At 31.4% G+C, this 13,511-nt stretch overlaps 1 protein-coding gene across 1 annotated transcript in view; it reads right to left on the reverse strand.

Moving 5' to 3' along the window:
• The window catches only part of LOC149414765 (uncharacterized), a 205,903-nt gene that overhangs the window by 113,636 nt on the left and 78,756 nt on the right, over positions 1 to 13,511 (reverse strand). The window contains exon 2 of the mRNA XM_089643427.1: positions 11,104 to 11,150. The gene's annotated coding sequence lies outside the window, so the exon portion shown is untranslated. The remainder of the gene's footprint in view (positions 1 to 11,103; positions 11,151 to 13,511) is intronic.

A 13,511-nucleotide genomic window follows, 5' to 3' on the forward strand; every position in this document is an offset into this window, starting at 1 on the left:
ATGTTGCCAGACTATTTCGAGTGTTATCTATCCGGAAGCTCGAAACAATGGTGAAACGGTCGCCGTTGAATAACGAAGTTATTCTGATCTTTAAAGCCAGCCAACGGATAGTTAGTCAGATATTTAGCCCGACATAGTGAAATACCCCCTAAACATGCTCAGTCATTAAATGTTTTAATTAAACTACAAGCTGAAAAAAAAGAAGATTTTTTAAAGAATAAACTAAAAATGCGCTTTACCTAACTTATTTGGTTGTTGGTATAAATATTGTATGCCTTTGAGAAAAAGCAGTAAAAATGTGTATTTTAAAAAAAAAATTAGTTCATGGTAGTATACCCGAAATGTTGTACAATTCATGATAATTATTATCAATTAAGGATGAATTAATTAATATAAATAAACATAAATTATATACTTACGCTTAGAAAAATAGTAATTTTATACATTTTTTTTGATAGATACATACATTTAAAAAAAATCTAACTAAGATAATGAACTTTAAATTTTGCATCTTGAAATATTCTAACTTGTTAAAATTTTTAAATGTAGTTAGATATACATAAAACAAGTCATATGTTAGATGACAAATCAAAATAAAACTAAGTATTTGGAAGAAAAGCTAAGAAAACTTCAAGAAATATTGAGCACTGAACCTACTCATGCCATTTTTCCTGTCCATTGCAATGATGTATCAGATTCGTTAGTCAAACATAAACTCAAATTTGAATCTGTTGTAATTTTTTCAAAAATCGGTTCTACTTGGTATTGCCATAGTTATGAAAAAATATAAGTGAAAATAATGTATAACAACAATATATCTATTTATTTTTTAACGCCCTTTTTAGAAAATTTAGAAAAACGAATAGTCTAAATCACACTGTTTTTGTTATTTGTTTTTGGGGTATTATGCCGTGTTGCGCTAACTCCTTCTTTAGCCAACGTTTCGGACAGCATTGCAGTGTCCATCATCAGGGCAGATGTCTTATTGATAATCAGACATCAGATAATAAGACATCTGCCCTGATGATGGACACTGCAATGCTGTCCGAAACGTTGGCTAAAGAAGGAGTTAGCGCAACACGGCATAATACCCCAAAAACAAATAACAAAAATACTTTTGGCCGTGAAAATCTTAAATTATATTTAAATCACACTGTATTTATTATACCTACATACAGCGCCTTTGAGGTGATTTTTCACGAAAACGGCGCTATATAAATTAGCCACATATTATTATAATTGTACTGCCTTAGTAACATTTTTTTGTATTTGTCTATTGATAAATTGAAGATGTCCACTTACTCGGTTTGATTATTTCCTTCCATTAGTATTCTGGGCAATGAGGAATACATTTTTTTTTATTTTTATTTTTTTTTTATTTAAAAGAAAGACAAACATTCCCAGGTTACGAATAACCCAACAATGTTTGAAAATCTCCTACTACCACATATGGTATGGTAATTAGTCCCAGAACTTCTGCACTGAAATAAATCCCGGTTCTAGTATAACGTAGTGGAGTCCGAAAACCTATCAATGCAAGCAATTCTGGAGCATCGATTGCCTAATTTATAAATTTAAATAGAATTACAGGGTCAGTAAAAATCCTACTGTCCGACAATATAAGCATATTAAAATAATTAAAAAGAGTGTTGTAGTTCAACAAACTTGCTGGAATAATCATTTTAAAACGTAAAAATTTATTTTATATCATTTATGTCTCGACGCCATCTAGTGAGAAATTTAGCACTAACAAAGCCTTTCCTACAAAAATAAAGTTGGTTGTTTACAGGTGAAAAAAATATAATAAGCAGTAATTGTTGATTGAGGTACTAGTACATATTGAATCATTTGTCGGGTTGAAAATAAGCCGACATAGCTCAGTGGATACAGAGCACCTGACCGGAAATCAGAAGGCACGGGTTCAATTCCCATTGGCGGCATTTATTTTTAATTGGGAGATATTTTCAATTTGTATTAATATTTCGGGCGACAAATTTTTGCTTTTAATTATTTGTTATCCTTTGTGCTATGCATAAAACCTTGTCTTATAAACATTAGTTTATAATTAAAAATAATGATTTATTTTGTACTCTTTACATTAAAATCGTATTACATTATGCTTATACATGAATATTGTAATGTGGATTCTAGACGGGAGAATTGAACTCAAGTTGATTTCTAAGAAAGACAAAATATCAAAGTTTAATACACTTAATATTGTTGGAATTTCTAGTTTACCTAGTTATAAATCCTAAGGTTTTGTAAGCCCTTGTTAGAGATTTCTGTTATGCGGATTTTAATAAAATTAATAATAAATATCTTGTGAAGGTCGTACACGAGCAAGTATATGAGGTCTCTTAAAAAAATTCAAAAGCAATCGAAAGAAATATGGCCTCGTAATTTATATCTTTGACACTTCCAATTGAAAAGTAAATCCCACAGAACAGTGAAAGGAGAAACATGAACCGTAGCAAATCCTTCGTCCCATTTGGCGGGGCTTACGTCAAACGGGTCGGTATCAAGTTTGGTACATACTCGTAGGTCCGCCGCGTCTCAAAAATAATGGTTGTCAGTTTTATTTGGATTGGCGCCATGGGAATATTTTGCCTAAATTAGTAGTTATTTTCTTACCTAAGCAAAATAAAAGTATTACAATGAAAATGTTTGAAAAGTATTTCCACACACATTATCATATAATATGTGTAATAACAATCGAAACTAGTTGTGAAAAGATATATTATGTATCTACAGACAGTGGCCTTGGACAGAGTTCTTAATCAGGTTGGGGAGTAAAAAGCAATAAAATTGGTAACTTAGTTTTTAAGACGTCAGTGAGGACATTCATTCAGAGTAAGTATAGCCACCCAAAATGATAATTTATTGAAGTGAATGGTAAATTAGACGACAATTTATGACAAAAGGGTAAAATATTCACTCTTACAAAAGATTCGCTGTTATTAATAAGCAAAACCATTTTCACGAGATCTGCGATTTTGACGGCGAGAAATTCGGGCATTATTATAAATAACACCGTGTATTTTGTAAACAGATTGCCTAATCACATACTAAAATACTGCAATGCGAGTTGACTGCAGACTGCAGGATACATTCATTAGCAAATCACTGAGAGGTAGACGCCCAGGACAACCCATTCGTTCATGTTAGTAGATTCCCCTCATCTTTAATGGCATATCTCTCATTCCTTTGATCTGCGCCGTTTCACATGTATGCCATGTTATATTTTATAATGTATATCACTTTAGCATGATTTATTAATAACAATCTCAGGGATTGCGAGTTCAGTCCATCTCTCAAGGAACCATCAAAATGAAAACACTTTATACAGGTTATTTATTTGGCAACAATGTTGTGCATATTATTACGAAATTATCTTAAGCCTTTTACATGGAATAATTTTATGCTGGAAGTTACTGGCTCTGTTTCATTACATTTGTTAATTGTACCATATATTTAAAGCGCTTACGGCTGTAAGCCGATGTGGGACGTTTGGGTTGTTTCTCTTGTGTTCATAGCGTGGTTCAACCCTCCATAGTTTAGAGTAAATATGCATTTTGCATTCGGCCTTGCCGCTGGTAATCATGTGTTAGTGATCAACAGCGGACAGCGGCTCATCACCCGACTCCCACAACTGAAGTCTATTTTGCCGTCTACTGTTGTCGAGCTACAGCAACGTCATCTCCCGCTCTATGTGTTCCTGCTTCCCATCCTGTTTTGTCTCTCCCCCTCTTATTTCCCCCTCGTCCTTAGTTAGTAATTCCTTTTATTGGCATAATTTTTGGGTTAGAGCTTACGCCTCTTCATCGTCGATCGCCATATAAGGTTATCCTTTGATTGCACGTGACCAAAGCATGTTTTATACTATATTATTTTTACACTAGATCTTTCTGGTGGTGTGTCCTATATGTTATGTAGTCATGGGATGCTTGATTAACGGAGTATATGGGCAACTCATAACAGCCGTTAAAAGTGAAATGGTTCAGAGGTTCGTTACTTTTAAACATTCAACAAACTATCGCCAAGTAAGGTACTATAGGTATACCTTACCTACTTTTACTTTAAGCAGGTAGAGCTCAGTCAATACATAATTAGGTTGTGGTGAGAAGTTTCTTACTTTTTTTAGCACTGCGAATAGAAAGCAGGAATAATAAAGTAGAATAAATCCTGCCACCTTCAAAACATTCTATAGAAATGGTCTTAATTACTCCGAATGAATAGTGATTTTCCGTTAGTCCGAAACAAACTTTATTACCTTTCGACCTATAGACAAAAATCAATGAAAGGTTAAATGTAAAAGCCTGAAATCTGCACCTAATTTCAAAGCTCAACTAAGGCACGTTCCACCGCAGGAAGTTGTGAACTTAACACCGAACAGCACAAAACATTCTGCCAGGAGCTTTATACGACACCTTTTCGACCACACAGATCGTCTTTCCATAATATGGTTTCCGTATGAAAATAGATCTTGCTCTATTTTGACACAGGTTTTTGTCCAGTTTAATGGCAGGCGTTATTCAACATCGGTCATTGTTTTACGTAACTATATGGAGATGTTATGTGTTTTTATCTTTGTTATATGATATTATACTTAAAAGATTGAAAGACTATAGGTAGGTAGACTACATTGTATTTAAGCACATTATAAATTATTTCAGAAAGAACATCAAATTTAATATAATTTAACTATAGAAACTATGTAGCTCTGTTTATCTTACCAATTTATTGTAATTTTTCTAGTATTATAGATTTCCATATTGCTTGGTGGAGTTTCTAGTTTCAATTTTAACAGTTTCTAGTTTCAATTTTAATTTTCCGAATACAAATTTAGTAATACTACACACTTAACAAATTGCCATATCACACAAAAATCTTGCGAACAGAAATTACTTTCCTTAGACACTGAAAAATCTGCTGGCCCAGACAACATTCCACCAATATTCCTTAAAAAATGCTCCAATGCATTATCTAAACCGCTTACAGTACTATTCAACCGCCTCTTGTTCCTTGGATATTTTCCAAGCCGCTGGAAATCGAGCTTCATTACACCTATCCTCAAAAAAGGAGACGACACTGACATAACCAATTATCGCCCCATTTGTATACAGTCAGTACTTTCTAAGCTTTTTGAATCAATGGTCCTTGATGAAATCTATCCCAAATTAATAAAACTAATCGACCAAAAACAACACGGTTTTATCAAAGGTAGATCAACCGCAACTAACGTAACAATATTTCAAAACTTTATATTAGAATCTTTTGCAAAAAATAAACAAGTCGACTGCATATATACAGACTTTTCAAAAGCATTCGACAAAGTATCCCATAAACTACTAACCCGAAAACTATTTGCCCTAGGAGTAAGAGACAACATGCTAAAATGGTTCACTAGCTATTTAACTAATCGTAAACTATTTGTTAAAATAAAATCTTTGCTATCGAAAGCTTTCTGTGCGACCAGTGGCCTACCGCAAGGTAGTCACCTTGGTCCCGTTTTGTTTCTCATTTTCATTAACGATATAACAAATTGCTTCGACGATGTCGAGGTATTGCTCTTTGCTGATGACATCAAGTTATACAAAAAAATAACTGATGTAAATCATTGCCAAATACTACAATCAAATATTGATAAGTTTAAAGATTGGTGCGTACAAAATAATCTGTTTTTAAATGTAGACAAATGCAAAACCCTGACTTTCTGCAGAAATAAAAATCCTGTTTTATTTGAATATTCCATTAACAATACAGCTTTAGAAAGAGTCACGGAAATGAGAGATCTCGGAATTATTTTGGATGAAAAACTAAGTTTCGCCAATCATATCCACCAAATTGTAAACAAAGGCATGAAAACACTAGGCTTCGTATTAAGAACAACTAAAAACTTTAACTCCATACAAGCCATTAAACTGTTATACATATCTCTAGTTAGAAGCATAATTGAATACAACTCAGTAGTTTGGTCTCCCTCTTACAAAATTCACATTAATAACATTGAGCGAATACAAAAAAAATTTCTGCGTTTTATAAATTTTAAATTAAATATCCCACTAGAAGACTTACAATATCATTTCTTATTAAACACTCTAAAAATACACACACTGGAAGACAGGCGTAAAATAAACGATTTAACTTTTTTATTCAAGATTCTAAACTCTAAATTCGACTTTTTTTTTTTTTTTTTTTTTTTTTTTTTTTTTTTTTTTTTTTAATATATACAATAATATTATTATTGGGTTTATAAAAACAGTTTATTTTTAAACAAGTTCTGCTGTGTAATTATTATTACGCGTGACAGCTGTTTCGCCCTCTGAAGGCATTATCAAACTGTGGGTAGCCCACTTACAGACGATACATTTATATTATTTCTAGGTAGGTATTTTAATTTCATTTACTGATTTCTTAATTGATTTCTAAGTAAAATATTGAAAATTATTAATGGTTATTACCCCAGCAAAGTTTCCCCAATTAGTGTCATGTTTAAATTTGACTGAATATCTTTATGTTAGTTATTCCCAAACGATGACTCATAGGGTTATTTTAATAGCATAATTAAGTACTTCATAGTGCACTCATATTTGCATTAGGTTTGAAGATATCTAGTAGGGGTGAACGAATTATATTTGTTTGTTCATTAATTAGAATAGCTTTCGGATTATTAGAGTTTTTGTTAATTTCTAACTGCTCTAAAAGATTCAGTTTACGGCCTTTATTTTGTACGTGTAACGGAGTTGGTTTATTATTATCATTAAGTGAGTGATTTTCATCTAGGAGATGTTTGGCAAATTGAGATTGTATTTTATTATTATTTTTAAAAGATCTTATATGTTCTTTAAACCTAGTGTTAAAGGACCGGCCCGTTTGTCCAACATAAACAGCGTTGCATTCGTCACACTGGAGTTTATAAATGCCACTATTTTGTAATTTGAGTACCTTACTTTTTGAGTTTTTAAGAGATGATCCTAAGTTGTTATTTGTGCGGAAGGCAATATCTAAGCCACACTTTTTGAGGACTTTGGCAATTTTATTAGATGTCTGTCCGATGAATTCTAAACACCCGAATTTATTATTCGTCTTATTATTAGTCGCTGGGTAAATTAATTTAAGGTTATTTTTGTGTTTGTTATTATTAATTATTTTTTCAATGTCTCTACCCTTGAAGCCATTATTTTTAGCAATAGTTAGGATTGTATTTTTTTCCTTCTCGTATGCTTTCTTGTCGAGTGGGATATTAGTAAGCCTATGTACCATTGAGTGGTAGGCAGATAATTTATGTGACCATGGGTGTAAAGATTTATAATTAATGGTCGTATCTGTAAACGTAGGCTTACGGAAAATTTCAAACGTATGTTTATTATTTTCTCTACCGATACTGAAACTGTTTTTATAAACCCAATAATAATATTATTGTATATATAAAAAAATAAAAAAATAAAATGGAGTTCTACAAATTAAACTTAATAACAATAAATAATAAATCTAAATTCGACTGTTGCGAACTTCTGCAACTCATAAACTTACGAATACCTACAATAACAACACGACAAAATACACTATTCTACTGCAACACACATAAGCGAAATTACATTGCGAACTCCCCAATACAACGGTTTCACACTATGGGAAACCAATACTTAGGTGATGTCGATATATTTAACATTAACTTTGCGAATTTTGTGGATTATGTAAAAGACCTATTTCAATACTATTCCTAAATGGAAGTTATATTTTTGTAAACCAGTCAAATCGCTGTATTTTTTAATTTATGTTCTTGATATTTTTAATTTTGTTTCTCGCATATACTTATGTAATTTTATTTTTATTATTTCTTTCTTTTCTTTCTTATGTTTCAATACTGTCATTAAATTTGTACCACCCACATGTAAAAGCCCTCTGGGCGTTAAATAAATAAATAAGTAAATAAAAAAATAAATAAATAAAATTTTAGTTTTTGGCTGATTTTTTTGTAGAGGTTTTTTTATTATTTTGTCTTCTATTTTTTTTTTATTTTGATTTTTTTTGATCTTGCTTAGATTTTGTTTTTTGATTTTGTTGTGTTAATTTAGATATTCTTTGTAATAAATAATAAAATAACATGTTAAAGCCCAGCCGGGCGTGAAATTAGAATTAAATAAATAAGTATATTATATCAGATTCACAGATGAAAACTGTAATGTACAGCTGAGTATTTATTTATTTATACGCCTAAAACGGCTATTACATATAAGTGATACATTATGCAATGTACATAGGAGAATATCTGTATAATATAGGAAATAATAACACTACGTATATGTAATCCATTTTAGCAGGTATAAAATAGATCTATGAATACACAAATATAAAACTGTGATATAAAGAGTAATAATAATATAACGAAAAATAATTTAAAAAGAAACTAAATATGAAACAATAATAGTAAAACGTAACAGTAAAATAGACTAGAAACTAGAACAATTTTACATATAAGACAAATCACTAAAACTACATTACGAACGCTACTATAATTTATAGGATTCAACAAAGTTCTGGTATAAACTACGCTTATTTTTTAAATCGCTTCATTAAATACATCAATGACACCCCCAAACATGTTGCCTAGATTATGCATCATATTAGGGAGGGTGTCTGATAGTTAGTTGTGTATGTATTACAGAAGAATGTTACATTTTGTCTTGTGTTCCTAGTCAATAGAATCAATGTCAAAATAAAATAAAAGGTTTACATATGTAACAATCTATTGTCAAATATTTTTTTATTATTATTATGTTAAAGTTGTTGCCATTCTTTGGCGTTTTAAGCACATCGGAATTTGTTTTAGTTTCTTAAAGGCAACTATATCTGCAGATTAGTATGAAAATAATGGCCGTATTAATCAAAAATTTTCCATACTGGTCACGATGTGGGTTTCATATTGGGATCGGCATTGATATAAGTGTCGTGTAAAGCGACCAAAATATGTTCTACTACAAGAACACATACCACTGTACTTTAGTTTTGTTCTGCTCAAACTACTGACGACCCCCGCTCTGTTTGAAGATGTTTTACCGCGGCTGGAGTGGAATTGAGAATATTATTTATCATTTGTGAACCACGTCAGAATCTAAGAGATTGGACCGTGCGATATTAAAATGACAGTCTAACGATATGACGAACTTTGGAATCTCTAAGACGTTTTGTTTTCGAGGGATTAGGTAAAAACACTTAGTTATTAAATATAATTATTATTGTCATCTTTAGGAAAAATAAACCCGTAAAAAACAAAGTTCTTATTATAGTATATATAAAAAATCCAGTGATCGCAATGTGGCCAATATACAATAGTAAATGCTTTAAGGCGATGTCATGCGTAGTAATGCAAATTCATGTTTTTTTAGTTTGAAAATTTGATCACTTAGAAATGTTTCAGATGCTTTAATTAAATATTGCGTGTAGAACACATCTTGGCCTACGAGATGGTCCAGTATTTTTTAGATAAATCTTTTAATAAGCATAGAAAAAATAATGTATCAGGCCTATAAAAACTGCTTTAAAGTTCAAAATCTCATACTTAAGAACGCATTTTCGGTAACAGTTTTATTGTATAATGTGGCATTATTAAGTTCTTTATAAAATGATCGTAAAACAATTAAGTATTTGTGCCTGAAGGTTGTGCAAAATATAATAAAAGCCACTTTTAGGCTATGTTTTTTTCTTGTATTTATAAAAAAGACGGATGGTGTTGAACGGGAATTTAAACCTTGTCGCCATCTACATAAGGGGTGTTATTGTTAGCGGCTTGATTCAAAATGTCACACAACGCATGGCATCGCCTTAATGATGAAAGTGCCCAACACCGAAACCATAGATAAAATTCATGTAAAAGAATCAATCAAAAAAGTATATTTAAAGAATCAAAAATGGTCACATCTAATCAAGTATATATCAATGAAGATTTTCAAATGTAAATCATTAATCATAGCCTCTATTTGCTCTACACAGTTTTGCGGTTGTTATGATGATGTCTCGTGTATGTTTGCTAAAGTTTTGTAAAACCATGTATTACTTCAACACGGGTGATTCAATGAAATGTTAAAGGAACTAAACGGTTTATAAAAGAAAGGTTTTGTGGTCAAATTTTTTGTCCACAAAGTTAGTTCATCGCATCGGTTGGTTCATTTGTCAGGAATCGGGCGAAAAGCGTATTTAATCGAAATATTTAATAATACTCAATTAATTCGGATAATTTATTGAAACCTCATCGTAATATTTAATTATTGAATAAGATCATACCAACAATAAACTTTAGACTTTAAGAAAAGTTGAAAGAAAGTTATCCAAGAAACCATCTACGCTGTAAAAATATTCGCGTCGCACAAAAATATGAAAATAAATATAAATATGCTACATATATAATAATATATGCGTATCGCAAAAAAGCATATTATATTTTGATCGGCGTTTGAAAGGAACAATTCAAATGCCAATTAATCAAAATACGTTAGTCGCCGATTTATTCCTACATTTAAAATACATTTATAATCATCTACTGTTTTGATTTATTGTCTTTCATCTTAACTGTATCTTTAAGTACACTTTATGTAGAATCATTTTCTTTTTACAAAACTAAGTTTATGTAATATATAGCAATACGATGTAACAACTATTAACCTATTATGTATACATCATTGTCGCAATGGAAAAAACCACAGTATCCCTCGTGAGTACCTCAAATACGATGATGTGTTTTTACTTATGACGGAATAATAACACTTTCCCAATACATTCCCAAGACCTCAGCACATGTTCTCCTAGTGAGGTGTTAAAAAACTTTTGTAAACTGTAAATAAAAAATAATAGAAATAAATAAAATGTACAGTACGATCCAGGGTCGGCCCTGAACTAAACGGCACTTGGCGCTAGTAAAAACCTCAAGGGAGCTAGCTGTATTAGAGGTTTTATTTAGATGGTATTATCAGCGCCTTTACTCCAAGTCGGCCTTGCAGACTAATATGATAAACATAGATTAGCTACAGCGGACAGTAGCATGACATGTTTTAAAAGTTTGAAGATATTTTATATAAATAAGAAGAAAATATGGAAAATGTTTACCTCTAACGTAATTCGATACTCCTGTCGTATGGATTCAAGACTGGAATCTGCAATTAAAAAAATAACAATGATAAAACAATCCGTGAAAGTTCTATTCAAGTTGTTATTATTTCATCTTGGGCCAGTTATTTCACAGTATTTATTTAACATTCACGGTGTAAATATATCATACATAAAAATTGCATTTTTTTATTGTTTTTGTGTTTAATTCGTAGAACTCCATTTAATTCTTAATTTTTTTTTATTAAAATCACATTTATTAATATAATTATTAAGTTCTGCAAGTATTTTTTGGTTTTTATTGTTATTATTGTTACAGATGTTTCGGATTTCAAGTCCATTTTCAAACAGTTTGAAAATGGCCTTGGAAGCCGAAATAGCTGTAACAATAATAAAAACCAAAAAATACTTGCAGAACTTAATAATTATATTAATAATTGGGATTTTAATACATTTAAAAAAAAAATTAAATGGATTTCTACGAATTAAACACAAAAACAATAAATAAAAAAATATGCAATTATTATGTATGGTATATTTATGGCGGCATTTATTTTTACTCGGGAGATATTTTCAATTTGTATTAGTATTTCGGATGACTACTTATTGCTTATAATTATTTGTTATCCTTTATGATATGCATAAAACCTTGTCTTATAAACCTTAGTTTATCAATAAAAAAAATTAATTATATTACTAAATTTGATTTTAATTAAAAAAAATATACTTATATAATAATAATAATAATTGCATGTTACAGAATACAAGCATTGAAATAATATATTTTTTCATGAATTTTTTTATAGGGAAAATTTATATTTTATTGTGCCACAAAGTTATTTTAACACATATATTATTGAAGAATTAGTGTTTTCTTACAAAGTGCAGTAGGCCCCGCGGTTGAGGGGTAAAGCTCTCGACAAGCAAGCCGAATTTATTTTTTGTTATTTCACAATTTATTAATTTGTTCAATAGTGGAGGATACTCTCAGTATCGCTAAGTAAGACCACCATTCAGAATTGAAACGTTCCTTGAAATGGCCTTGTTTGATGACCAGATCTGAATAGCCAAGTACTCTTCAACCATCCTCTTCCCCATCTCCTTCCTTTCCCCACAACCGTCAGCCTCACAACATACCCCAATTTGGGATAATAGTCTTACTGGCTAACTTATAACGATTCGCAATGCCCGGTACACCTTCGGAATTATAGTTATACGACGAATTGTGCCCTTAACCCTACACTGCATATATATTTGATCGTAAAATGACGACAAAAAATATAAAAATACAATAAACAAGTATAAGTTGACTTTTTCACGAAATCTAGGTACAAGCGAGTATTTGAAATGCTCAGTTTGATTAATTGATTTTTTTACACCTATCACTTGTACGGAGGACTACTTCTCCTTTATTCACCCAACCCAACCTCTAGTCTAATCTAATTTTGAGTAAATGATCCTTCTTGTCCTGCAGATGGCGGGATGGGGTCTCACTGAATCGGGTACCACGTTAAACAGCCTCAAATTCCTGAGGATCCTTGTGGTGGGGCGTGTGTTAATAATAATAATAACAATTCTATTTATTTATATTATTTCCAGTGAGTTTAAAAAAAAACTAATTTCAGTAAAGACAACATTAATAAAATAAAATAAACTTATTTTTCCATAATAAAACGAATTTAATCGAAGTTCAACGAACAGTGTACATAGATTTTAAAACAGACTCGACAGACTTAACACAGTTAAATGGAAAATATTTCATTAATACACATGGTATATTCCTTGTATTGTTCCATTTAAACAGGATTTTGGATCGAGTAGCTTTCGTTATACGAAATTCAATGAGTTTAATTTATAATTTATAAGCAAGTTTGTGGATGGAATGAATTTGTCGCAGACAAATACGAAAAATCAAGACAAGCGATGCTCACCTGGATTGATAATGGGAGACCGCACAATGGTCCCATCGCCGAGGATAGAAGGACAAAGCGTGCCGCCTTCAAAACAGCTCTAAAACAATGCCAAAAGAATTCGACACAACTCCAGATGGATAAAATAGCAGCGGACTTAGATAATCGGGACTTCAAATCATTTTGGAACAAGTCTAATAAAATGTTGAACATGCGTTCCAAAGTTTCGTGCAACATAAACGGAGAAACAAATCCTGAAGTAATTGCCAATATTTTCAAAAAACATTTCGCGACTACTACGCCGACCATCTCCTCAAACGAAACGCATTTGAACACCTATGATGATATTGACCCCATAGTCACTGCAAACATGGTGAAAACCGCCATTAAAAACATGAAATCCGGAACATCAGCAGGACATGACGGCTTAAGTATCGAACACGTCAAACATGCAGGGGTAGCGATTCTGAAACTACTGGCAACATTGTTTACCGATAT

This window comes from Hesperophylax consimilis, chromosome 19, assembly GCF_061612785.1.
Source record: "Hesperophylax consimilis isolate HC1 chromosome 19, BYU_Hcon_1.0, whole genome shotgun sequence".
Taxonomy (NCBI): domain Eukaryota; kingdom Metazoa; phylum Arthropoda; class Insecta; order Trichoptera; family Limnephilidae; genus Hesperophylax; species Hesperophylax consimilis.